The 21,434-nt window shown below is 50.8% G+C and overlaps 48 non-coding genes across 48 annotated transcripts; all 48 read right to left on the bottom strand.

The window, feature by feature from the left end:
• Positions 1-362: 362 nt before the first annotated feature.
• On the bottom strand, positions 363-435 carry TRNAV-AAC (transfer RNA valine (anticodon AAC)). The gene has a single exon. It is a non-coding gene; the product is annotated as a tRNA-Val (tRNA).
• Positions 436-607: 172 nt separating this feature from the next.
• Positions 608-680, bottom strand: TRNAV-AAC (transfer RNA valine (anticodon AAC)). The gene has a single exon. It is a non-coding gene; the product is annotated as a tRNA-Val (tRNA).
• A 253-nt stretch (positions 681-933) lies between these two features.
• On the bottom strand, positions 934-1,006 carry TRNAV-AAC (transfer RNA valine (anticodon AAC)). Its single transcript has one exon. It is a non-coding gene; the product is annotated as a tRNA-Val (tRNA).
• A 318-nt stretch (positions 1,007-1,324) lies between these two features.
• Positions 1,325-1,397, bottom strand: TRNAV-AAC (transfer RNA valine (anticodon AAC)). The gene has a single exon. It is a non-coding gene; the product is annotated as a tRNA-Val (tRNA).
• Positions 1,398-1,634: 237 nt separating this feature from the next.
• On the bottom strand, positions 1,635-1,707 carry TRNAV-AAC (transfer RNA valine (anticodon AAC)). The gene has a single exon. It is a non-coding gene; the product is annotated as a tRNA-Val (tRNA).
• Positions 1,708-1,944: 237 nt separating this feature from the next.
• Positions 1,945-2,017, bottom strand: TRNAV-AAC (transfer RNA valine (anticodon AAC)). Its single transcript has one exon. It is a non-coding gene; the product is annotated as a tRNA-Val (tRNA).
• Positions 2,018-2,254: 237 nt separating this feature from the next.
• TRNAV-AAC (transfer RNA valine (anticodon AAC)) lies at positions 2,255-2,327 on the bottom strand. Its single transcript has one exon. It is a non-coding gene; the product is annotated as a tRNA-Val (tRNA).
• Positions 2,328-2,564: 237 nt separating this feature from the next.
• Positions 2,565-2,637, bottom strand: TRNAV-AAC (transfer RNA valine (anticodon AAC)). Its single transcript has one exon. It is a non-coding gene; the product is annotated as a tRNA-Val (tRNA).
• A 237-nt stretch (positions 2,638-2,874) lies between these two features.
• On the bottom strand, positions 2,875-2,947 carry TRNAV-AAC (transfer RNA valine (anticodon AAC)). Its single transcript has one exon. It is a non-coding gene; the product is annotated as a tRNA-Val (tRNA).
• Positions 2,948-4,908: 1,961 nt separating this feature from the next.
• On the bottom strand, positions 4,909-4,981 carry TRNAV-AAC (transfer RNA valine (anticodon AAC)). The gene has a single exon. It is a non-coding gene; the product is annotated as a tRNA-Val (tRNA).
• Positions 4,982-5,218: 237 nt separating this feature from the next.
• TRNAV-AAC (transfer RNA valine (anticodon AAC)) lies at positions 5,219-5,291 on the bottom strand. Its single transcript has one exon. It is a non-coding gene; the product is annotated as a tRNA-Val (tRNA).
• Positions 5,292-5,528: 237 nt separating this feature from the next.
• TRNAV-AAC (transfer RNA valine (anticodon AAC)) lies at positions 5,529-5,601 on the bottom strand. Its single transcript has one exon. It is a non-coding gene; the product is annotated as a tRNA-Val (tRNA).
• Positions 5,602-5,837: 236 nt separating this feature from the next.
• Positions 5,838-5,910, bottom strand: TRNAV-AAC (transfer RNA valine (anticodon AAC)). Its single transcript has one exon. It is a non-coding gene; the product is annotated as a tRNA-Val (tRNA).
• A 1,963-nt stretch (positions 5,911-7,873) lies between these two features.
• TRNAV-AAC (transfer RNA valine (anticodon AAC)) lies at positions 7,874-7,946 on the bottom strand. The gene has a single exon. It is a non-coding gene; the product is annotated as a tRNA-Val (tRNA).
• A 232-nt stretch (positions 7,947-8,178) lies between these two features.
• TRNAV-AAC (transfer RNA valine (anticodon AAC)) lies at positions 8,179-8,251 on the bottom strand. The gene has a single exon. It is a non-coding gene; the product is annotated as a tRNA-Val (tRNA).
• A 237-nt stretch (positions 8,252-8,488) lies between these two features.
• Positions 8,489-8,561, bottom strand: TRNAV-AAC (transfer RNA valine (anticodon AAC)). Its single transcript has one exon. It is a non-coding gene; the product is annotated as a tRNA-Val (tRNA).
• Positions 8,562-8,798: 237 nt separating this feature from the next.
• On the bottom strand, positions 8,799-8,871 carry TRNAV-AAC (transfer RNA valine (anticodon AAC)). Its single transcript has one exon. It is a non-coding gene; the product is annotated as a tRNA-Val (tRNA).
• A 237-nt stretch (positions 8,872-9,108) lies between these two features.
• Positions 9,109-9,181, bottom strand: TRNAV-AAC (transfer RNA valine (anticodon AAC)). The gene has a single exon. It is a non-coding gene; the product is annotated as a tRNA-Val (tRNA).
• A 237-nt stretch (positions 9,182-9,418) lies between these two features.
• Positions 9,419-9,491, bottom strand: TRNAV-AAC (transfer RNA valine (anticodon AAC)). The gene has a single exon. It is a non-coding gene; the product is annotated as a tRNA-Val (tRNA).
• A 318-nt stretch (positions 9,492-9,809) lies between these two features.
• TRNAV-AAC (transfer RNA valine (anticodon AAC)) lies at positions 9,810-9,882 on the bottom strand. Its single transcript has one exon. It is a non-coding gene; the product is annotated as a tRNA-Val (tRNA).
• Positions 9,883-10,054: 172 nt separating this feature from the next.
• Positions 10,055-10,127, bottom strand: TRNAV-AAC (transfer RNA valine (anticodon AAC)). Its single transcript has one exon. It is a non-coding gene; the product is annotated as a tRNA-Val (tRNA).
• A 172-nt stretch (positions 10,128-10,299) lies between these two features.
• Positions 10,300-10,372, bottom strand: TRNAV-AAC (transfer RNA valine (anticodon AAC)). The gene has a single exon. It is a non-coding gene; the product is annotated as a tRNA-Val (tRNA).
• A 318-nt stretch (positions 10,373-10,690) lies between these two features.
• Positions 10,691-10,763, bottom strand: TRNAV-AAC (transfer RNA valine (anticodon AAC)). Its single transcript has one exon. It is a non-coding gene; the product is annotated as a tRNA-Val (tRNA).
• A 237-nt stretch (positions 10,764-11,000) lies between these two features.
• Positions 11,001-11,073, bottom strand: TRNAV-AAC (transfer RNA valine (anticodon AAC)). Its single transcript has one exon. It is a non-coding gene; the product is annotated as a tRNA-Val (tRNA).
• Positions 11,074-11,310: 237 nt separating this feature from the next.
• Positions 11,311-11,383, bottom strand: TRNAV-AAC (transfer RNA valine (anticodon AAC)). Its single transcript has one exon. It is a non-coding gene; the product is annotated as a tRNA-Val (tRNA).
• A 237-nt stretch (positions 11,384-11,620) lies between these two features.
• On the bottom strand, positions 11,621-11,693 carry TRNAV-AAC (transfer RNA valine (anticodon AAC)). Its single transcript has one exon. It is a non-coding gene; the product is annotated as a tRNA-Val (tRNA).
• A 91-nt stretch (positions 11,694-11,784) lies between these two features.
• Positions 11,785-11,857, bottom strand: TRNAV-AAC (transfer RNA valine (anticodon AAC)). Its single transcript has one exon. It is a non-coding gene; the product is annotated as a tRNA-Val (tRNA).
• A 318-nt stretch (positions 11,858-12,175) lies between these two features.
• Positions 12,176-12,248, bottom strand: TRNAV-AAC (transfer RNA valine (anticodon AAC)). The gene has a single exon. It is a non-coding gene; the product is annotated as a tRNA-Val (tRNA).
• A 237-nt stretch (positions 12,249-12,485) lies between these two features.
• On the bottom strand, positions 12,486-12,558 carry TRNAV-AAC (transfer RNA valine (anticodon AAC)). Its single transcript has one exon. It is a non-coding gene; the product is annotated as a tRNA-Val (tRNA).
• Positions 12,559-12,795: 237 nt separating this feature from the next.
• TRNAV-AAC (transfer RNA valine (anticodon AAC)) lies at positions 12,796-12,868 on the bottom strand. The gene has a single exon. It is a non-coding gene; the product is annotated as a tRNA-Val (tRNA).
• Positions 12,869-13,105: 237 nt separating this feature from the next.
• On the bottom strand, positions 13,106-13,178 carry TRNAV-AAC (transfer RNA valine (anticodon AAC)). Its single transcript has one exon. It is a non-coding gene; the product is annotated as a tRNA-Val (tRNA).
• A 237-nt stretch (positions 13,179-13,415) lies between these two features.
• Positions 13,416-13,488, bottom strand: TRNAV-AAC (transfer RNA valine (anticodon AAC)). The gene has a single exon. It is a non-coding gene; the product is annotated as a tRNA-Val (tRNA).
• A 237-nt stretch (positions 13,489-13,725) lies between these two features.
• Positions 13,726-13,798, bottom strand: TRNAV-AAC (transfer RNA valine (anticodon AAC)). The gene has a single exon. It is a non-coding gene; the product is annotated as a tRNA-Val (tRNA).
• A 237-nt stretch (positions 13,799-14,035) lies between these two features.
• TRNAV-AAC (transfer RNA valine (anticodon AAC)) lies at positions 14,036-14,108 on the bottom strand. Its single transcript has one exon. It is a non-coding gene; the product is annotated as a tRNA-Val (tRNA).
• A 1,961-nt stretch (positions 14,109-16,069) lies between these two features.
• Positions 16,070-16,142, bottom strand: TRNAV-AAC (transfer RNA valine (anticodon AAC)). Its single transcript has one exon. It is a non-coding gene; the product is annotated as a tRNA-Val (tRNA).
• A 237-nt stretch (positions 16,143-16,379) lies between these two features.
• TRNAV-AAC (transfer RNA valine (anticodon AAC)) lies at positions 16,380-16,452 on the bottom strand. The gene has a single exon. It is a non-coding gene; the product is annotated as a tRNA-Val (tRNA).
• Positions 16,453-16,689: 237 nt separating this feature from the next.
• Positions 16,690-16,762, bottom strand: TRNAV-AAC (transfer RNA valine (anticodon AAC)). Its single transcript has one exon. It is a non-coding gene; the product is annotated as a tRNA-Val (tRNA).
• Positions 16,763-16,999: 237 nt separating this feature from the next.
• TRNAV-AAC (transfer RNA valine (anticodon AAC)) lies at positions 17,000-17,072 on the bottom strand. The gene has a single exon. It is a non-coding gene; the product is annotated as a tRNA-Val (tRNA).
• A 237-nt stretch (positions 17,073-17,309) lies between these two features.
• TRNAV-AAC (transfer RNA valine (anticodon AAC)) lies at positions 17,310-17,382 on the bottom strand. The gene has a single exon. It is a non-coding gene; the product is annotated as a tRNA-Val (tRNA).
• A 237-nt stretch (positions 17,383-17,619) lies between these two features.
• On the bottom strand, positions 17,620-17,692 carry TRNAV-AAC (transfer RNA valine (anticodon AAC)). Its single transcript has one exon. It is a non-coding gene; the product is annotated as a tRNA-Val (tRNA).
• A 237-nt stretch (positions 17,693-17,929) lies between these two features.
• On the bottom strand, positions 17,930-18,002 carry TRNAV-AAC (transfer RNA valine (anticodon AAC)). The gene has a single exon. It is a non-coding gene; the product is annotated as a tRNA-Val (tRNA).
• Positions 18,003-18,239: 237 nt separating this feature from the next.
• TRNAV-AAC (transfer RNA valine (anticodon AAC)) lies at positions 18,240-18,312 on the bottom strand. The gene has a single exon. It is a non-coding gene; the product is annotated as a tRNA-Val (tRNA).
• Positions 18,313-18,549: 237 nt separating this feature from the next.
• TRNAV-AAC (transfer RNA valine (anticodon AAC)) lies at positions 18,550-18,622 on the bottom strand. Its single transcript has one exon. It is a non-coding gene; the product is annotated as a tRNA-Val (tRNA).
• Positions 18,623-18,859: 237 nt separating this feature from the next.
• TRNAV-AAC (transfer RNA valine (anticodon AAC)) lies at positions 18,860-18,932 on the bottom strand. Its single transcript has one exon. It is a non-coding gene; the product is annotated as a tRNA-Val (tRNA).
• Positions 18,933-19,169: 237 nt separating this feature from the next.
• TRNAV-AAC (transfer RNA valine (anticodon AAC)) lies at positions 19,170-19,242 on the bottom strand. The gene has a single exon. It is a non-coding gene; the product is annotated as a tRNA-Val (tRNA).
• A 237-nt stretch (positions 19,243-19,479) lies between these two features.
• Positions 19,480-19,552, bottom strand: TRNAV-AAC (transfer RNA valine (anticodon AAC)). Its single transcript has one exon. It is a non-coding gene; the product is annotated as a tRNA-Val (tRNA).
• A 237-nt stretch (positions 19,553-19,789) lies between these two features.
• On the bottom strand, positions 19,790-19,862 carry TRNAV-AAC (transfer RNA valine (anticodon AAC)). The gene has a single exon. It is a non-coding gene; the product is annotated as a tRNA-Val (tRNA).
• Positions 19,863-20,099: 237 nt separating this feature from the next.
• Positions 20,100-20,172, bottom strand: TRNAV-AAC (transfer RNA valine (anticodon AAC)). Its single transcript has one exon. It is a non-coding gene; the product is annotated as a tRNA-Val (tRNA).
• Between the last annotated feature and the right edge of the window lie 1,262 nt (positions 20,173-21,434).

Genomic DNA, 21,434 nt, shown 5'->3' with positions numbered 1-21,434 from the left:
AGAGCCGACGTTGGCATATTCTAGAATGGCGAAAAGAATGTCGTGCGACACTCGATCGAAGGCCTTTGCAAGGTCAAGCTGTATCATGGCAACTCGGCCCCCGAAGGCCACTACACCACAAGCACAGCTGCTAATGTGGCTTGAAACTGTATCGGTCATTGAAGGGGTTCGCGGTCGTGTCAGTTTCCTGCAACCGGTTGGGCGGCATGAGAGCATGAAGCACTGCGGCGCGCAATCGAGTGCCGACGCTGCGAAGGCCAACGAATTTCCGCTAGTGCGTGTAATTCAATCAGCACTGTTTTTAGAGCCATGAGCGTTTACCTTCAAGGCTGCAGACTACCGGGCAAAAAAGAAAAAGGACATGTACCTGCCAGGGATCGAACCTGGGACCTTCCGCGTGTTAGTCGGATGTGATAACTACTACACCACAAGCACAGCTGCTAATGTGGCTTGAAACTGTATCGGTCATTGAAGGGGTTCGCAGTCGTGTCAGTTTCCTGCAACCGGTTGGGCGGCATGAGAGCATGAAGCACTGCGGCGCGCAATCGAGTGCCGACGCTGCGAAGGCCAACGAATTTCCGCTAGTGCGTGTAATTCAATCAGCACATGTGCCTGCCAGGGATCGAACCTGGGACCTTCCGCGTGTTAGGCGGATGTGATAACCACTACACCACAAGCACTTTTTTCCTTTATTGCCTGGCTTTGACTCATAACATTTACACAAAAAACACTCAACAAAAAAACACACAAAACGCTATCACAGCTGCTAATGTGGCTTGAAACTGTATCGGTCATTGAAGGGGTTCGCAGTCGTGTCAGTTTCCTGCAACCGGTTGGGCAGCATGAGAGCATTAAGCACTGCGGCGCGCAATCGAGTGCCGACGCTGCGAAGGCCAACGAATTTCCGCTAGTGCGTGTAATTCAATCAGCACATGTGCCTGCCAGGGATCGAACCTGGGACCTTCCGCGTGTTAGGCGGATGTGATAACCACTACACCACAAGCACTTTTTTCCTTTATTGCCTGGCTTTGACTCATAACATTTACACAAAAAACACTCAACAAAAAAACACACAAAACGCTATCACAGCTGCTAATGTGGCTTGAAACTGTATCGGTCATGGAAGGGGTTCGCAGTCGTGTCAGTTTCCTGCAACCGGTTGGGCAGCATGAGAGCATTAAGCACTGCGGCGCGCAATCGAGTGCCGACGCTGCGCAGGCCAACGAATTTCTGCTAGTGCGTGTAATTCAATCAGCACTGTTTTTAGAGCCATGAGCGTTTATCTTCAAGGCTGCAGACTGCCGGGCAAAATAGAAAAAGGACATGTGCCTGCCAGGGATCGAACCTGGGACCTTCCGCGTGTTAGGCGGATGTGATAACCCCTACACCACAAGCAAAGCTGCTAATGTGGCTTGAAACTGTATCGGTCATTGAAGGGGTTCGCAGTCGTGTCAGTTTCCTGCAACCGGTTGGGCAGCATGAGAGCATGAAGCACTGCGGCGCGCAATCGAGTGCCGACGCTGCGCAGGCCAACGAATTTCTGCTAGTGCGTGTAATTCAATCAGCACTGTTTTTAGAGCCATGAGCGTTTATCTTCAAGGCTGCAGACTGCCGGGCAAAATAGAAAAAGGACATGTGCCTGCCAGGGATCGAACCTGGGACCTTCCGCGTGTTAGGCGGATGTGATAACCCCTACACCACAAGCAAAGCTGCTAATGTGGCTTGAAACTGTATCGGTCATTGAAGGGGTTCGCAGTCGTGTCAGTTTCCTGCAACCGGTTGGGCAGCATGAGAGCATGAAGCACTGCGGCGCGCAATCGAGTGCCGACGCTGCGCAGGCCAACGAATTTCTGCTAGTGCGTGTAATTCAATCAGCACTGTTTTTAGAGCCATGAGCGTTTATCTTCAAGGCTGCAGACTGCCGGGCAAAATAGAAAAAGGACATGTGCCTGCCAGGGATCGAACCTGGGACCTTCCGCGTGTTAGGCGGATGTGATAACCCCTACACCACAAGCAAAGCTGCTAATGTGGCTTGAAACTGTATCGGTCATTGAAGGGGTTCGCAGTCGTGTCAGTTTCCTGCAACCGGTTGGGCAGCATGAGAGCATGAAGCACTGCGGCGCGCAATCGAGTGCCGACGCTGCGCAGGCCAACGAATTTCTGCTAGTGCGTGTAATTCAATCAGCACTGTTTTTAGAGCCATGAGCGTTTACCTTCAAGGCTGCAGACTGCCGGGCAAAAAAGAAAAAGGACATGTGCCTGCCAGGGATCGAACCTGGGACCTTCCGCGTGTTAGGCGGATGTGATAACCCCTACACCACAAGCAAAGCTGCTAATGTGGCTTGAAACTGTATCGGTCATTGAAGGGGTTCGCAGTCGTGTCAGTTTCCTGCAACCGGTTGGGCGGCATGAGAGCATGAAGCACTGCGGCGCGCAATCGAGTGCCGACGCTGCGCAGGCCAACGAATTTCTGCTAGTGCGTGTAATTCAATCAGCACTGTTTTTAGAGCCATGAGCGTTTACCTTCAAGGCTGCAGACTGCCGGGCAAAAAAGAAAAAGGACATGTGCCTGCCAGGGATCGAACCTGGGACCTTCCGCGTGTTAGGCGGATGTGATAACCACTACACCACAAGCACAGCTGCTAATGTGGCTTGAAACTGTATCGGTCATTGAAGGGGTTCGCAGTCGTGTCAGTTTCCTGCAACCGGTTGGGCAGCATGAGAGCATGAAGCACTGCGGCGTGCAATCGAGTGCCGACGCTGCGCAGGCCAACGAATTTCCGCTAGTGCGTGTAATTCAATCAGCACTGTTTTTAGAGCCATGAGCGTTTACCTTCAAGGCTGCAGACTGCCGGGCAAAAAAGAAAAAGGACATGTGCCTGCCAGGGATCGAACCTGGGACCTTCCGCGTGTTAGGCGGATGTGATAACCACTACACCACAAGCACTTTTTTTTTTCTTTATTACCGGTAATCAGTACATAAAAATCTCTAGCCACACTTTGGCCGAGACAATGGGTTAAAACTTTTTCATATTAATCAGTTCATCCATAACTGCCACCCAGTCCGGCGGCTGGGGTTGACTGCGGAGAACATCTGTCAGGAAAACTGCACTTTCTATAAAGTTTTCTCTCACTGGTCGCATATTTGCGTCGGCGTGCCTGGCCGCCATTCTCGTTTTCCAGATGCTGTGGAGGCCCAGTAGCATAAACATGTCGTAAGGAACTTCATCACTTTCTATAGGTAGAAACCGGATGCCATAAGGAGTTACGGGTAGTTCTTTCTTCAATGTTCTTTGCAAGATGTCCCAGTGGAAAACCGGGTCCCAGCAGTCGATAAACACATGTTCGATGGTCTCGGGTTTTTTGCAGAGTATGCAGTCGGTGTCCCAGGGCACAAAAATGCCTTTATCGTTTAGCCATGTTTTCACCGGAAGGGTACCGGTATGAAGTTTAAAGAAAAAGTATTTGACAGTCGGTCTTACCGGCATCTTCTTAACTCGCTTTAACACATCTTTGCCTGGGCCTCCGCAGCAAAAGGAAGGGTATAAGGGAGCAGGTATAAATATATCTAGCAAATCTTGTACAGTTCCTTCCTGGGTACAGCAGATAAATACTGTGTAGAAAAGTGAGCGCTCAAAGTGCGAAAGGCTGCCACAACTTCACGCAAAAAACCTGTTACAGCACGATTCGTGGCTGGGTAACTGGACACAACAAATTCCGGCAACACGTTGCCTAAGCGCACCTGCAACATTGTGCGCAACAAAGGATCGGTTTGATCACGTAGAAACAAAAATCTTGAGACAACTTGCTTCAGAAACAAATTAGAAAGACCAAGGCCGCCCCTTTTGACCGGAAGGAACAGATTAACTCGACTTGTTCGCTCCCAATTTGAGCTCCAAATAAAGACAGCAAACACTCTATGCAGCTTCTGCAGGTTTGCTCGGGTAATGAGCACGAACTGCAATAAATACCAAATTCTGGCTATTAAAAATACATTGCACACACTTGCGCGCGCGAAAACAGAAAGGTCACGTCCTTTCCAGCCATCCGCTTTTCTCCTTGCACTCTGCGTTATCTCACCCCACAACTCCGTACTGCTTTTATAGTGCTCCAAGGGTACCCCCAAGTACTTCGCAGGGGCGGTCGTCTATTTCATGTTAGCAAACACGGCAGGTGTGCTGTCCCAATCACCGTGCCAAAAACCTATGCACTTATCCCAGTTAATTTCGGACCCAGTCTTTTTGCAATATTCCCCCGCAACTTTCACAACTTCTTTAACGCTTTCTTGATCCGCGCAAAAAACAGCAATATCATCAGCGTAAGCAAGCACTTTTACTTGCGCCTACAGAAGAGTGAAACCGCAGATCCCATCATTGTGCAACAGTGATAACAGAAAAGGCTCAAGGTAGATCGCAAAGAGCAAAGGCGAGAGCGGGCAACCCTGCCTGACCGAAGAACACACAGGTACAGGTTCAGTCAGCTGTTTGTTCACTATAATTCGGGTAACACAGTTGTCGTACGCTATCTGTACACCTTGTATTATCACAGAGCCGACGTTGGCATATTCTAGAATGGCGAAAAGAATGTCGTGCGACACTCGATCGAAGGCCTTTGCAAGGTCAAGCTGTATCATGGCAACTCGGCCCCCGAAGGCCACTACACCACAAGCACAGCTGCTAATGTGGCTTGAAACTGTATCGGTCATTGAAGGGGTTCGCGGTCGTGTCAGTTTCCTGCAACCGGTTGGGCGGCATGAGAGCATGAAGCACTGCGGCGCGCAATCGAGTGCCGACGCTGCGCAGGCCAACGAATTTCCGCTAGTGCGTGTAATTCAATCAGCACTGTTTTTAGAGCCATGAGCGTTTAACTTCAAGGCTGCAGACTACCGGGCAAAAAAGAAAAAGGACATGTACCTGCCAGGGATCGAACCTGGGACCTTCCGCGTGTTAGTCGGATGTGATAACTACTACACCACAAGCACAGCTGCTAATGTGGCTTGAAACTGTATCGGTCATTGAAGGGGTTCGCAGTCGTGTCAGTTTCCTGCAACCGGTTGGGCGGCATGAGAGCATGAAGCACTGCGGCGCGCAATCGAGTGCCGACGCTGCGCAGGCCAACGAATTTCCGCTAGTGCGTGTAATTCAATCAGCACTGTTTTTAGAGCCATGAGCGTTTACCTTCAAGGCTGCAGACTGCCGGGCAAAAAAGAAAAAGGACATGTGCCTGCCAGGGATCGAACCTGGGACCTTCCGCGTGTTAGTCGGATGTGATAACTACTACACCACAAGCACAGCTGCTAATGTGGCTTGAAACTGTATCGGTCATTGAAGGGGTTCGCAGTGGTGTCAGTTTCCTGCAACCGGTTGGGCGGCATGAGAGCATGAAGCACTGCGGCGCGCAATCGAGTGCCGACGCTGCGCAGGCCAACGAATTTCCGCTAGTGCGTGTAATTCAATCAGCACTGTTTTTAGAGCCATGAGCGTTTATCTTCAAGGCTGCAGACTGCCGGGCAAAAAAGAAAAAGGACATGTGCCTGCCAGGGATCGAACCTGGGACCTTCCGCGTGTTAGGCGGATGTGATAACCCCTACACCACAAGCACAGCTGTAATGTGGCTTGAAACTGTATCGGTCATTGATCGGGTTCGCAGTCGTGTCAGTTTCCTGCAACCGGTTGGGCGGCATGAGAGCATGAAGCACTGCGGCGCGCAATCGAGTGCCGACGCTGCGCAGGCCAACGAATTTCCGCTAGTGCGTGTAATTCAATCAGCACTGTTTTTAGAGCCATGAGCGTTTACCTTCAAGGCTGCAGACTGCCGGGCAAAAAAGAAAAAGGACATGTGCCTGCCAGGGATCGAACCTGGGACCTTCCGCGTGTTAGGCGGATGTGATAACCACTACACCACAAGCACTTTTTTTTTTTCTTTATTACCGGTAATCAATACATAAAAATCTCTAGCCACACTTTGGCCGAGACAATGGATTAAAACTTTTTCATATTAATCAGTTCATCCATAACTGCCACCCAGTCCGGCGGCTGGGGTTGACTGCGGAGAACATCTGTCAGGAAAACTGCACTTTCTATAAAGTTTTCTCTCACTGGTCGCATATTTGCGTCGGCGTGCCTGGCCGCCATTCTCGTTTTCCAGATGCTGTGGAGGCCCAGTAGCATAAACATGTCGTAAGGAACTTCATCACTTTCTATAGGTAGAAACCGGATGCCATAAGGAGTTACGGGTAGTTCTTTCTTCAATGTTCTTTGCAAGATGTCCCAGTGGAAAACCGGGTCCCAGCAGTCGATAAACACATGTTCGATGGTCTCGGGTTTTTTGCAGAGTATGCAGTCGGTGTCCCAGGGCACAAAAATGCCTTTATCGTTTAGCCATGTTTTCACCGGAAGGGTACCGGTATGAAGTTTAAAGAAAAAGTATTTGACAGTCGGTCTTACCGGCATCTTCTTAACTCGCTTTAACACATCTTTGCCTGGGCCTCCGCAGCAAAAGGAAGGGTATAAGGGAGCAGGTATAAATATATCTAGCAAATCATTGTACAGTTCCTTCCTGGGTACAGCAGATAAATACTGTGTAGAAAAGTGAGCGCTCAAAGTGCGAAAGGCTGCCACAACTTCACGCAAAAAACCTGTTACAGCACGATTCGTGGCTGGGTAACTGGACACAACAAATTCCGGCAACACGTTGCCTAAGCGCACCTGCAACATTGTGCGCAACAAAGGATCGGTTTGATCACGTAGAAACAAAAATCTTGAGACAACTTGCTTCAGAAACAAATTAGAAAGACCAAGGCCGCCCCTTTTGACCGGAAGGAACAGATTAACTCGACTTGTTCGCTCCCAATTTGAGCTCCAAATAAAGACAGCAAACACTCTATGCAGCTTCTGCAGGTTTGCTCGGGTAATGAGCACGAACTGCAATAAATACCAAATTCTGGCTATTAAAAATACATTGCACACACTTGCGCGCGCGAAAACAGAAAGGTCACGTCCTTTCCAGCCATCCGCTTTTCTCCTTGCACTCTGCGTTATCTCACCCCACAACTCCGTACTGCTTTTATAGTGCTCCGAGGGTACCCCCAAGTACTTCGCAGGGGCGGTCGTCCATTTCATGTTAGCAAACACGGCAGGTGTGCTGTCCCAATCACCGTGCCAAAAACCTATGCACTTATCCCAGTTAATTTCGGACCCAGTCTTTTTGCAATATTCCCCCGCAACTTTCACAACTTCTTTAACGCTTTCTTGATCCGCGCAAAAAACAGCAATATCATCAGCGTAAGCAAGCACTTTTACTTGCGCCTACAGAAGAGTGAAACCGCAGATCCCATCATTGTGCAACAGTGATAACAGAAAAGGCTCAAGGTAGATCGCAAAGAGCAAAGGCGAGAGCGGGCAACCCTGCCTGACCGAAGAACACACAGGTACAGGTTCAGTCAGCTGTTTGTTCACTATAATTCGGGTAACACAGTTGTCGTACGCCATCTGTACACCTTGTATTATCACAGAGCCGACGTTGGCATATTCTAGAATGGCGAAAAGAATGTCGTGCGACACTCGATCGAAGGCCTTTGCAAGGTCAAGCTGTATCATGGCAACTCGGCCCCCGAAGGCCACTACACCACAAGCACAGCTGCTAATGTGGCTTGAAACTGTATCGGTCATTGAAGGGGTTCGCGGTCGTGTCAGTTTCCTGCAACCGGTTGGGCGGCATGAGAGCATGAAGCACTGCGGCGCGCAATCGAGTGCCGACGCTGCGCAGGCCAACGAATTTCCGCTAGTGCGTGTAATTCAATCAGCACTGTTTTTAGAGCCATGAGCGTTTACCTTCAAGGCTGCAGACTGCCGGGCAAAACAGAAAAAGGACATGTGCCTGCCAGGGATCGAACCTGGGACCTTCCGCGTGTTAGGCGGATGTGATAACCACTACACCACAAGCACAGCTGCTAATGTGGCTTGAAACTGTATCGGTCATTGAAGGGGTTCGCAGTGGTGTCAGTTTCCTGCAACCGGTTGGGCGGCATGAGAGCATGAAGCACTGCGGCGCGCAATCGAGTGCCGACGCTGCGCAGGCCAATGAATTTCCGCTTGTGCGTGTAATTCAATCAGCACTGTTTTTAGAGCCATGAGCGTTTACCTTCAAGGCTGCAGACTGCCGGGCAAAAAAAGGACATGTGCCTGCCAGGGATCGAACCTGGGACCTTCCGCGTGTTAGTCGGATGTGATAACTACTACACCACAAGCACAGCTGCTAATGTGGCTTGAAACTGTATCGGTCATTGAAGGGGTTCGCAGTGGTGTCAGTTTCCTGCAACCGGTTGGGCGGCATGAGAGCATGAAGCACTGCGGCGCGCAATCGAGTGCCGACGCTGCGCAGGCCAATGAATTTCCGCTTGTGCGTGTAATTCAATCAGCACTGTTTTTAGAGCCATGAGCGTTTACCTTCAAGGCTGCAGACTGCCGGGCAAAAAAGAAAAAGGACATGTGCCTGCCAGGGATCGAACCTGGGACCTTCCGCGTGTTAGGCGGATGTGATAACCACTACACCACAAGCACAGCTGCTAATGTGGCTTGAAACTGTATCGGTCATTGAAGGGGTTCGCAGTGGTGTCAGTTTCCTGCAACCGGTTGGGCGGCATGAGAGCATGAAGCACTGCGGCGCGCAATCGAGTGCCGACGCTGCGCAGGCCAATGAATTTCCGCTAGTGCGTGTAATTCAATCAGCACTGTTTTTAGAGCCATGAGCGTTTACCTTCAAGGCTGCAGACTGCCGGGCAAAAAAGAAAAAGGACATGTGCCTGCCAGGGATCGAACCTGGGACCTTCCGCGTGTTAGGCGGATGTGATAACCACTACACCACAAGCACAGCTGCTAATGTGGCTTGAAACTGTATCGGTCATTGAAGGGGTTCGCAGTGGTGTCAGTTTCCTGCAACCGGTTGGGCGGCATGAGAGCATGAAGCACTGCGGCGCGCAATCGAGTGCCGACGCTGCGCAGGCCAATGAATTTCCGCTTGTGCGTGTAATTCAATCAGCACTGTTTTTAGAGCCATGAGCGTTTACCTTCAAGGCTGCAGACTGCCGGGCAAAAAAGAAAAAGGACATGTGCCTGCCAGGGATCGAACCTGGGACCTTCCGCGTGTTAGGCGGATGTGATAACCACTACACCACAAGCACAGCTGCTAGTGTGTCTTGAAACTGTATCGGTCATTGAAGGGGTTCGCAGTCGTGTCAGTTTCCTGCAACCGGTTGGGCGGCATGACAGCATGAAGCACTGCGGCGCGCAATCGAGTGCCGACGCTGCGCTGGCCAACGAATTTCCGCTAGTGCGTGTAATTCAATCAGAACTGTTTTTAGAGCCATGAGCGTTTACCTTCAAGGCTGCAGACTGCCGGGCAAAAAAGAAAAAGGACATGTGCCTGCCAGGGATCGAACCTGGGACCTTCCGCGTGTTAGGCGGATGTGATAACCACTACACCACAAGCACTTTTTTCCTTTATTGCCTGGCTTTGACTCATAACATTTACACAAAAAACACTCAACAAAAAAACACACAAAACGCTATCACAGCTGCTAATGTGGCTTGAAACTGTATCGGTCATGGAAGGGGTTCGCAGTCGTGTCAGTTTCCTGCAACCGGTTGGGCAGCATGAGAGCATTAAGCACTGCGGCGCGCAATCGAGTGCCGACGCTGCGCAGGCCAACGAATTTCTGCTAGTGCGTGTAATTCAATCAGCACTGTTTTTAGAGCCATGAGCGTTTATCTTCAAGGCTGCAGACTGCCGGGCAAAATAGAAAAAGGACATGTGCCTGCCAGGGATCGAACCTGGGACCTTCCGCGTGTTAGGCGGATGTGATAACCCCTACACCACAAGCAAAGCTGCTAATGTGGCTTGAAACTGTATCGGTCATTGAAGGGGTTCGCAGTCGTGTCAGTTTCCTGCAACCGGTTGGGCAGCATGAGAGCATGAAGCACTGCGGCGCGCAATCGAGTGCCGACGCTGCGCAGGCCAACGAATTTCTGCTAGTGCGTGTAATTCAATCAGCACATGTGCCTGCCAGGGATCGAACCTGGGACCTTCCGCGTGTTAGGCGGATGTGATAACCCCTACACCACAAGCAAAGCTGCTAATGTGGCTTGAAACTGTATCGGTCATTGAAGGGGTTCGCAGTCGTGTCAGTTTCCTGCAACCGGTTGGGCAGCATGAGAGCATGAAGCACTGCGGCGCGCAATCGAGTGCCGACGCTGCGAAGGCCAACGAATTTCCGCTAGTGCGTGTAATTCAATCAGCACATGTGCCTGCCAGGGATCGAACCTGGGACCTTCCGCGTGTTAGGCGGATGTGATAACCACTACACCACAAGCACTTTTTTCCTTTATTGCCTGGCTTTGACTCATAACATTTACACAAAAAACACTCAACAAAAAAACACACAAAACGCTATCACAGCTGCTAATGTGGCTTGAAACTGTATCGGTCATGGAAGGGGTTCGCAGTCGTGTCAGTTTCCTGCAACCGGTTGGGCAGCATGAGAGCATGAAGCACTGCGGCGCGCAATCGAGTGCCGACGCTGCGCAGGCCAACGAATTTCTGCTAGTGCGTGTAATTCAATCAGCACTGTTTTTAGAGCCATGAGCGTTTATCTTCAAGGCTGCAGACTGCCGGGCAAAATAGAAAAAGGACATGTGCCTGCCAGGGATCGAACCTGGGACCTTCCGCGTGTTAGGCGGATGTGATAACCCCTACACCACAAGCAAAGCTGCTAATGTGGCTTGAAACTGTATCGGTCATTGAAGGGGTTCGCAGTCGTGTCAGTTTCCTGCAACCGGTTGGGCAGCATGAGAGCATTAAGCACTGCGGCGCGCAATCGAGTGCCGACGCTGCGCAGGCCAACGAATTTCTGCTAGTGCGTGTAATTCAATCAGCACTGTTTTTAGAGCCATGAGCGTTTATCTTCAAGGCTGCAGACTGCCGGGCAAAATAGAAAAAGGACATGTGCCTGCCAGGGATCGAACCTGGGACCTTCCGCGTGTTAGGCGGATGTGATAACCCCTACACCACAAGCAAAGCTTCTAATGTGGCTTGAAACTGTATCGGTCATTGAAGGGGTTCGCAGTCGTGTCAGTTTCCTGCAACCGGTTGGGCAGCATGAGAGCATGAAGCACTGCGGCGCGCAATCGAGTGCCGACGCTGCGCAGGCCAACGAATTTCTGCTAGTGCGTGTAATTCAATCAGCACTGTTTTTAGAGCCATGAGCGTTTATCTTCAAGGCTGCAGACTGCCGGGCAAAATAGAAAAAGGACATGTGCCTGCCAGGGATCGAACCTGGGACCTTCCGCGTGTTAGGCGGATGTGATAACCCCTACACCACAAGCAAAGCTGCTAATGTGGCTTGAAACTGTATCGGTCATTGAAGGGGTTCGCAGTCGTGTCAGTTTCCTGCAACCGGTTGGGCAGCATGAGAGCATTAAGCACTGCGGCGCGCAATCGAGTGCCGACGCTGCGCAGGCCAACGAATTTCTGCTAGTGCGTGTAATTCAATCAGCACTGTTTTTAGAGCCATGAGCGTTTACCTTCAAGGCTGCAGACTGCCGGGCAAAAAAGAAAAAGGACATGTGCCTGCCAGGGATCGAACCTGGGACCTTCCGCGTGTTAGTCGGATGTGATAACTACTACACCACAAGCACAGCAGAGCATGAAGCACTGCGGCGCGCAATCGAGTGCCGACGCTGCGAAGGCCAACGAATTTCCGCTAGTGCGTGTAATTCAATCAGCACATGTGCCTGCCAGGGATCGAACCTGGGACCTTCCGCGTGTTAGGCGGATGTGATAACCACTACACCACAAGCACTTTTTTCCTTTATTGCCTGGCTTTGACTCATAACATTTACACAAAAAACACTCAACAAAAAAACACACAAAACGCTATCACAGCTGCTAATGTGGCTTGAAACTGTATCGGTCATGGAAGGGGTTCGCAGTCGTGTCAGTTTCCTGCAACCGGTTGGGCAGCATGAGAGCATTAAGCACTGCGGCGCGCAATCGAGTGCCGACGCTGCGCAGGCCAACGAATTTCTGCTAGTGCGTGTAATTCAATCAGCACTGTTTTTAGAGCCATGAGCGTTTACCTTCAAGGCTGCAGACTGCCGGGCAAAAAAGAAAAAGGACATGTGCCTGCCAGGGATCGAACCTGGGACCTTCCGCGTGTTAGGCCGATGTGATAACCACTACACCACAAGCACAGCTGCTAATGTGGCTTGAAACTGTATCGGTCATTGAAGGGGTTCGCAGTCGTGTCAGTTTCCTGCAACCGGTTGGGCGGCATGAGAGCATGAAGCACTGCGGCGCGCAATCGAGTGCCGACGCTGCGCAGGCCAACGAATTTCTGCTAGTGCGTGTAATTCAATCAGCACTGTTTTTAGAGCCATGAGCGTTTACCTTCAAGGCTGCAGACTGCCGGGCAAAAAAGAAAAAGGACATGTGCCTGCCAGGGATCGAACCTGGGACCTTCCGCGTGTTAGGCGGATGTGATAACCACTACACCACAAGCACAGCTGCTAATGTGGCTTGAAACTGTATCGGTCATTGAAGGGGTTCGCAGTCGTGTCAGTTTCCTGCAACCGGTTGGGCGGCATGAGAGCATGAAGCACTGCGGCGCGCAATCGAGTGCCGACGCTGCGCAGGCCAACGAATTTCTGCTAGTGCGTGTAATTCAATCAGCACTGTTTTTAGAGCCATGAGCGTTTACCTTCAAGGCTGCAGACTGCCGGGCAAAAAAGAAAAAGGACATGTGCCTGCCAGGGATCGAACCTGGGACCTTCCGCGTGTTAGGCGGATGTGATAACCACTACACCACAAGCACAGCTGCTAATGTGGCTTGAAACTGTATCGGTCATTGAAGGGGTTCGCAGTCGTGTCAGTTTCCTGCAACCGGTTGGGCGGCATGAGAGCATGAAGCACTGCGGCGCGCAATCGAGTGCCGACGCTGCGCAGGCCAACGAATTTCTGCTAGTGCGTGTAATTCAATCAGCACTGTTTTTAGAGCCATGAGCGTTTACCTTCAAGGCTGCAGACTGCCGGGCAAAAAAGAAAAAGGACATGTGCCTGCCAGGGATCGAACCTGGGACCTTCCGCGTGTTAGGCGGATGTGATAACCACTACACCACAAGCACAGCTGCTAATGTGGCTTGAAACTGTATCGGTCATTGAAGGGGTTCGCAGTCGTGTCAGTTTCCTGCAACCGGTTGGGCGGCATGAGAGCATGAAGCACTGCGGCGCGCAATCGAGTGCCGACGCTGCGCAGGCCAACGAATTTCTGCTAGTGCGTGTAATTCAATCAGCACTGTTTTTAGAGCCATGAGCGTTTACCTTCAAGGCTGCAGACTGCCGGGCAAAAAAGAAAAAGGACATGTGCCTGCCAGGGATCGAACCTGGGACCTTCCGCGTGTTAGGCGGATGTGATAACCCCTACACCACAAGCAAAGCTGCTAATGTGGCTTGAAACTGTATCGGTCATTGAAGGGGTTCGCAGTCGTGTCAGTTTCCTGCAACCGGTTGGGCAGCATGAGAGCTTGAAGCACTGCGGCGTGCAATCGAGTGCCGACGCTGCGCAGGCCAACGAATTTCCGCTAGTGCGTGTAATTCAATCAGCACTGTTTTTAGAGCCATGAGCGTTTACCTTCAAGGCTGCAGACTGCCGGGCAAAAAAGAAAAAGGACATGTGCCTGCCAGGGATCGAACCTGGGACCTTCCGCGTGTTAGGCGGATGTGATAACCACTACACCACAAGCACAGCTGCTAATGTGGCTTGAAACTGTATCGGTCATTGAAGGGGTTCGCAGTCGTGTCAGTTTCCTGCAACCGGTTGGGCAGCATGAGAGCATGAAGCACTGCGGCGTGCAATCGAGTGCCGACGCTGCGCAGGCCAACGAATTTCCGCTAGTGCGTGTAATTCAATCAGCACTGTTTTTAGAGCCATGAGCGTTTACCTTCAAGGCTGCAGACTGCCGGGCAAAAAAGAAAAAGGACATGTGCCTGCCAGGGATCGAACCTGGGACCTTCCGCGTGTTAGGCGGATGTGATAACCACTACACCACAAGCACTTTTTTTTTCTTTATTACCGGTAATCAGTACATAAAAATCTCTAGCCACACTTTGGCCGAGACAATGGGTTAAAACTTTTTCATATTAATCAGTTCATCCATAACTGCCACCCAGTCCGGCGGCTGGGGTTGACTGCGGAGAACATCTGTCAGGAAAACTGCACTTTCTATAAAGTTTTCTCTCACTGGTCGCATATTTGCGTCGGCGTGCCTGGCCGCCATTTTCGTTTTCCAGATGCTGTGGAGGCCCAGTAGCATAAACATGTCGTAAGGAACTTCATCACTTTCTATAGGTAGAAACCGGATGCCATAAGGAGTTACGGGTAGTTCTTTCTTCAATGTTCTTTGCAAGATGTCCCAGTGGAAAACCGGGTCCCAGCAGTCGATAAACACATGTTCGATGGTCTCGGGTTTTTTGCAGAGTATGCAGTCGGTGTCCCAGGGCACAAAAATGCCTTTATCGTTTAGCCATGTTTTCACCGGAAGGGTACCGGTATGAAGTTTAAAGAAAAAGTATTTGACAGTCGGTCTTACCGGCATCTTCTTAACTCGCTTTAACACATCTTTGCCTGGGCCTCCGCAGCAAAAGGAAGGGTATAAGGGAGCAGGTATAAATATATCTAGCAAATCATTGTACAGTTCCTTCCTGGGTACAGCAGATAAATACTGTGTAGAAAAGTGAGCGCTCAAAGTGCGAAAGGCTGCCACAACTTCACGCAAAAAACCTGTTACAGCACGATTCGTGGCTGGGTAACTGGACACAACAAATTCCGGCAACACGTTGCCTAAGCGCACCTGCAACATTGTGCGCAACAAAGGATCGGTTTGATCACGTAGAAACAAAAATCTTGAGACAACTTGCTTCAGAAACAAATTAGAAAGACCAAGGCCGCCCCTTTTGACCGGAAGGAACAGATTAACTCGACTTGTTCGCTCCCAATTTGAGCTCCAAATAAAGACAGCAAACACTCTATGCAGCTTCTGCAGGTTTGCTCGGGTAATGAGCACGAACTGCAATAAATACCAAATTCTGGCTATTAAAAATACATTGCACACACTTGCGCGCGCGAAAACAGAAAGGTCACGTCCTTTCCAGCCATCCGCTTTTCTCCTTGCACTCTGCGTTATCTCACCCCACAACTCCGTACTGCTTTTATAGTGCTCCGAGGGTACCCCCAAGTACTTCGCAGGGGCGGTCGTCCATTTCATGTTAGCAAACACGGCAGGTGTGCTGTCCCAATCACCGTGCCAAAAACCTATGCACTTATCCCAGTTAATTTCGGACCCAGTCTTTTTGCAATATTCCCCCGCAACTTTCACAACTTCTTTAACGCTTTCTTGATCCGCGCAAAAAACAGCAATATCATCAGCGTAAGCAAGCACTTTTACTTGCGCCTACAGAAGAGTGAAACCGCAGATCCCATCATTGTGCAACAGTGATAACAGAAAAGGCTCAAGGTAGATCGCAAAGAGCAAAGGCGAGAGCGGGCAACCCTGCCTGACCGAAGAACACACAGGTACAGGTTCAGTCAGCTGTTTGTTCACTATAATTCGGGTAACACAGTTGTCGTACGCCATCTGTACACCTTGTATTATCACAGAGCCGACGTTGGCATATTCTAGAATGGCGAAAAGAATGTCGTGCGACACTCGATCGAAGGCCTTTGCAAGGTCAAGCTGTATCATGGCAACTCGGCCCCCGAAGGCCACTACACCACAAGCACAGCTGCTAATGTGGCTTGAAACTGTATCGGTCATTGAAGGGGTTCGCGGTCGTGTCAGTTTCCTGCAACCGGTTGGGCGGCATGAGAGCATGAAGCACTGCGGCGCGCAATCGAGTGCCGACGCTGCGAAGGCCAACGAATTTCCGCTAGTGCGTGTAATTCAATCAGCACTGTTTTTAGAGCCATGAGCGTTTACCTTCAAGGCTGCAGATTACCGGGCAAAAAAGAAAAAGGACATGTACCTGCCAGGGATCGAACCTGGGACCTTCCGCGTGTTAGTCGGATGTGATAACTACTACACCACAAGCACAGCTGCTAATGTGGCTTGAAACTGTATCGGTCATTGAAGGGGTTCGCAGTGGTGTCAGTTTCCTGCAACCGGTTGGGCGGCATGAGAGCATGAAGCACTGCGGCGCGCAATCGAGTGCCGACGCTGCGCAGGCCAATGAATTTCCGCTTGTGCGTGTAATTCAATCAGCACTGTTTTTAGAGCCATGAGCGTTTACCTTCAATGCTGCAGACTGCCGGGCAAAAAAGAAAAAGGACATGTGCCTGCCAGGGATCGAACCTGGGACCTTCCGCGTGTTAGGCGGATGTGATAACCACTACACCACAAGCACAGCTGCTAATGTGGCTTGAAACTGTATCGGTCATTGAAGGGGTTCGCAGTGGTGTCAGTTTCCTGCAACCGGTTGGGCGGCATGAGAGCATGAAGCACTGCGGCGCGCAATCGAGTGCCGACGCTGCGCAGGCCAATGAATTTCCGCTAGTGCGTGTAATTCAATCAGCACTGTTTTTAGAGCCATGAGCGTTTACCCTCAAGGCTGCAGACTGCCGGGCAAAAAAGAAAAAGGACATGTGCCTGCCAGGGATCGAACCTGGGACCTTCCGCGTGTTAGGCGGATGTGATAACCACTACACCACAAGCACAGCTGCTAATGTGGCTTGAAACTGTATCGGTCATTGAAGGGGTTCGCAGTGGTGTCAGTTTCCTGCAACCGGTTGGGCGGCATGAGAGCATGAAGCACTGCGGCGCGCAATCGAGTGCCGACGCTGCGCAGGCCAATGAATTTCCGCTTGTGCGTGTAATTCAATCAGCACTGTTTTTAGAGCCATGAGCGTTTACCTTCAAGGCTGCAGATTACCGGGCAAAAAAGAAAAAGGACATGTGCCTGCCAGGGATCGAACCTGGGACCTTCCGCGTGTTAGGCGGATGTGATAACCACTACACCACAAGCACAGCTGCTAATGTGGCTTGAAACTGTATCGGTCATTGAAGGGGTTCGCAGTGGTGTCAGTTTCCTGCAACCGGTTGGGCGGCATGAGAGCATGAAGCACTGCGGCGCGCAATCGAGTGCCGACGCTGCGCAGGCCAATGAATTTCCGCTAGTGCGTGTAATTCAATCAGCACTGTTTTTAGAGCCATGAGCGTTTACCTTCAAGGCTGCAGACTGCCGGGCAAAAAAGAAAAAGGACATGTGCCTGCCAGGGATCGAACCTGGGACCTTCCGCGTGTTAGGCGGATGTGATAACCACTACACCACAAGCACAGCTGCTAATGTGGCTTGAAACTGTATCGGTCATTGAAGGGGTTCGCAGTGGTGTCAGTTTCCTGCAACCGGTTGGGCGGCATGAGAGCATGAAGCACTGCGGCGCGCAATCGAGTGCCGACGCTGCGCAGGCCAATGAATTTCCGCTTGTGCGTGTAATTCAATCAGCACTGTTTTTAGAGCCATGAGCGTTTACCTTCAAGGCTGCAGACTGCCGGGCAAAAAAGAAAAAGGACATGTGCCTGCCAGGGATCGAACCTGGGACCTTCCGCGTGTTAGGCGGATGTGATAACCACTACACCACAAGCACAGCTGCTAATGTGGCTTGAAACTGTATCGGTCATTGAAGGGGTTCGCAGTGGTGTCAGTTTCCTGCAACCGGTTGGGCGGCATGAGAGCATGAAGCACTGCGGCGCGCAATCGAGTGCCGACGCTGCGCAGGCCAATGAATTTCCGCTTGTGCGTGTAATTCAATCAGCACTGTTTTTAGAGCCATGAGCGTTTACCTTCAAGGCTGCAGACTGCCGGGCAAAAAAGAAAAAGGACATGTGCCTGCCAGGGATCGAACCTGGGACCTTCCGCGTGTTAGTCGGATGTGATAACTACTACACCACAAGCACAGCTGCTAATGTGGCTTGAAACTGTATCGGTCATTGAAGGGGTTCGCAGTGGTGTCAGTTTCCTGCAACCGGTTGGGCGGCATGAGAGCATGAAGCACTGCGGCGCGCAATCGAGTGCCGACGCTGCGCAGGCCAATGAATTTCCGCTTGTGCGTGTAATTCAATCAGCACTGTTTTTAGAGCCATGAGCGTTTACCTTCAAGGCTGCAGACTGCCGGGCAAAAAAGAAAAAGGACATGTGCCTGCCAGGGATCGAACCTGGGACCTTCCGCGTGTTAGTCGGATGTGATAACTACTACACCACAAGCACAGCTGCTAATGTGGCTTGAAACTGTATCGGTCATTGAAGGGGTTCGCAGTGGTGTCAGTTTCCTGCAACCGGTTGGGCGGCATGAGAGCATGAAGCACTGCGGCGCGCAATCGAGTGCCGACGCTGCGCAGGCCAATGAATTTCCGCTTGTGCGTGTAATTCAATCAGCACTGTTTTTAGAGCCATGAGCGTTTACCTTCAAGGCTGCAGACTGCCGGGCAAAAAAGAAAAAGGACATGTGCCTGCCAGGGATCGAACCTGGGACCTTCCGCGTGTTAGTCGGATGTGATAACTACTACACCACAAGCACAGCTGCTAATGTGGCTTGAAACTGTATCGGTCATTGAAGGGGTTCGCAGTCGTGTCAGTTTCCTGCAACCGGTTGGGCGGCATGAGAGCATGAAGCACTGCGGCGCGCAATCGAGTGCCGACGCTGCGCAGGCCAATGAATTTCCGCTAGTGCGTGTAATTCAATCAGCACTGTTTTTAGAGCCATGAGCGTTTATCTTCAAGGCTGCAGACTGCCGGGCAAAAAAGAAAAAGGACATGTGCCTGCCAGGGATCGAACCTGGGACCTTCCGCGTGTTAGGCGGATGTGATAACCACTACACCACAAGCACAGCTGCTAATGTGGCTTGAAACTGTATCGGTCATTGAAGGGGTTCGCAGTGGTGTCAGTTTCCTGCAACCGGTTGGGCGGCATGAGAGCATGAAGCACTGCGGCGCGCAATCGAGTGCCGACGCTGCGCAGGCCAATGAATTTCCGCTAGTGCGTGTAATTCAATCAGCACTGTTTTTAGAGCCATGAGCGTTTACCTTCAAGGCTGCAGACTGCCGGGCAAAAAAGAAAAAGGACATGTGCCTGCCAGGGATCGAACCTGGGACCTTCCGCGTGTTAGGCGGATGTGATAACCACTACACCACAAGCACAGCTGCTAATGTGGCTTGAAACTGTATCGGTCATTGAAGGGGTTCGCAGTGGTGTCAGTTTCCTGCAACCGGTTGGGCGGCATGAGAGCATGAAGCACTGCGGCGCGCAATCGAGTGCCGACGCTGCGCAGGCCAATGAATTTCCGCTAGTGCGTGTAATTCAATCAGCACTGTTTTTAGAGCCATGAGCGTTTATCTTCAAGGCTGCAGACTGCCGGGCAAAATAGAAAAAGGACATGTGCCTGCCAGGGATCGAACCTGGGACCTTCCGCGTGTTAGGCGGATGTGATAACCACTACACCACAAGCACAGCTGCTAATGTGGCTTGAAACTGTATCGGTCATTGAAGGGGTTCGCAGTCGTGTCAGTTTCCTGCAACCGGTTGGGCAGCATGAGAGCATGAAGCACTGCGGCGTGCAATCGAGTGCCGACGCTGCGCAGGCCAACGAATTTCCGCTAGTGCGTGTAATTCAATCAGCACTGTTTTTAGAGCCATGAGCGTTTACCTTCAAGGCTGCAGACTGCCGGGCAAAAAAGAAAAAGGACATGTGCCTGCCAGGGATCGAACCTGGGACCTTCCGCGTGTTAGGCGGATGTGATAACCACTACACCACAAGCACAGCTGCTAATGTGGCTTGAAACTGTATCGGTCATTGAAGGGGTTCGCAGTCGTGTCAGTTTCCTGCAACCGGTTGGGCAGCATGAGAGCATGAAGCACTGCGGCGTGCAATCGAGTGCCGACGCTGCGCAGGCCAACGAATTTCCGTTAGTGCGTGTAATTCAATCAGCACTGTTTTTAGAGCCATGAGCGTTTACCTTCAAGGCTGCAGACTGCCGGGCAAAAAAGAAAAAGGACATGTGCCTGCCAGGGATCGAACCTGGGACCTTCCGCGTGTTAGGCGGATGTGATAACCACTACACCACAAGCACTTTTTTTTTCTTTATTACCGGTAATCAGTACATAAAAATCTCTAGCCACACTTTGGCCGAGACAATGGGTTAAAACTTTTTCATATTAATCAGTTCATCCATAACTGCCACCCAGTCCGGCGGCTGGGGTTGACTGCGGAGAACATCTGTCAGGAAAACTGCACTTTCTATAAAGTTTTCTCTCACTGGTCGCATATTTGCGTCGGCGTGCCTGGCCGCCATTCTCGTTTTCCAGATGCTGTGGAGGCCCAGTAGCATAAACATGTCGTAAGGAACTTCATCACTTTCTATAGGTAGAAACCGGATGCCATAAGGAGTTACGGGTAGTTCTTTCTTCAATGTTCTTTGCAAGATGTCCCAGTGGAAAACCGGGTCCCAGCAGTCGATAAACACATGTTCGATGGTCTCGGGTTTTTTGCAGAGTATGCAGTCGGTGTCCCAGGGCACAAAAATGCCTTTATCGTTTAGCCATGTTTTCACCGGAAGGGTACCGGTATGAAGTTTAAAGAAAAAGTATTTGACAGTCGGTCTTACCGGCATCTTCTTAACTCGCTTTAACACATCTTTGCCTGGGCCTCCGCAGCAAAAGGAAGGGTATAAGGGAGCAGGTATAAATATATCTAGCAAATCATTGTACAGTTCCTTCCTGGGTACAGCAGATAAATACTGTGTAGAAAAGTGAGCGCTCAAAGTGCGAAAGGCTGCCACAACTTCACGCAAAAAACCTGTTACAGCACGATTCGTGGCTGGGTAACTGGACACAACAAATTCCGGCAACACGTTGCCTAAGCGCACCTGCAACATTGTGCGCAACAAAGGATCGGTTTGATCACGTAGAAACAAAAATCTTGAGACAACTTGCTTCAGAAACAAATTAGAAAGACCAAGGCCGCCCCTTTTGACCGGAAGGAACAGATTAACTCGACTTGTTCGCTCCCAATTTGAGCTCCAAATAAAGACAGCAAACACTCTATGCAGCTTCTGCAGGTTTGCTCGGGTAATGAGCACGAACTGCAATAAATACCAAATTCTGGCTATTAAAAATACATTGCACACACTTGCGCGCGCGAAAACAGAAAGGTCACGTCCTTTCCAGCCATCCGCTTTTCTCCTTGCACTCTGCGTTATCTCACCCCACAACTCCGTACTGCTTTTATAGTGCTCCAAGGGTACCCCCAAGTACTTCGCAGGGGCGGTCGTCTATTTCATGTTAGCAAACACGGCAGGTGTGCTGTCCCAATCACCGTGCCAAAAACCTATGC

Source organism: Amblyomma americanum, chromosome 4, assembly GCF_052857255.1.
Source record: "Amblyomma americanum isolate KBUSLIRL-KWMA chromosome 4, ASM5285725v1, whole genome shotgun sequence".
Lineage (NCBI taxonomy): Eukaryota > Metazoa > Arthropoda > Arachnida > Ixodida > Ixodidae > Amblyomma > Amblyomma americanum.
This window is presented reverse-complemented; position numbering and strand designations above follow the sequence as displayed.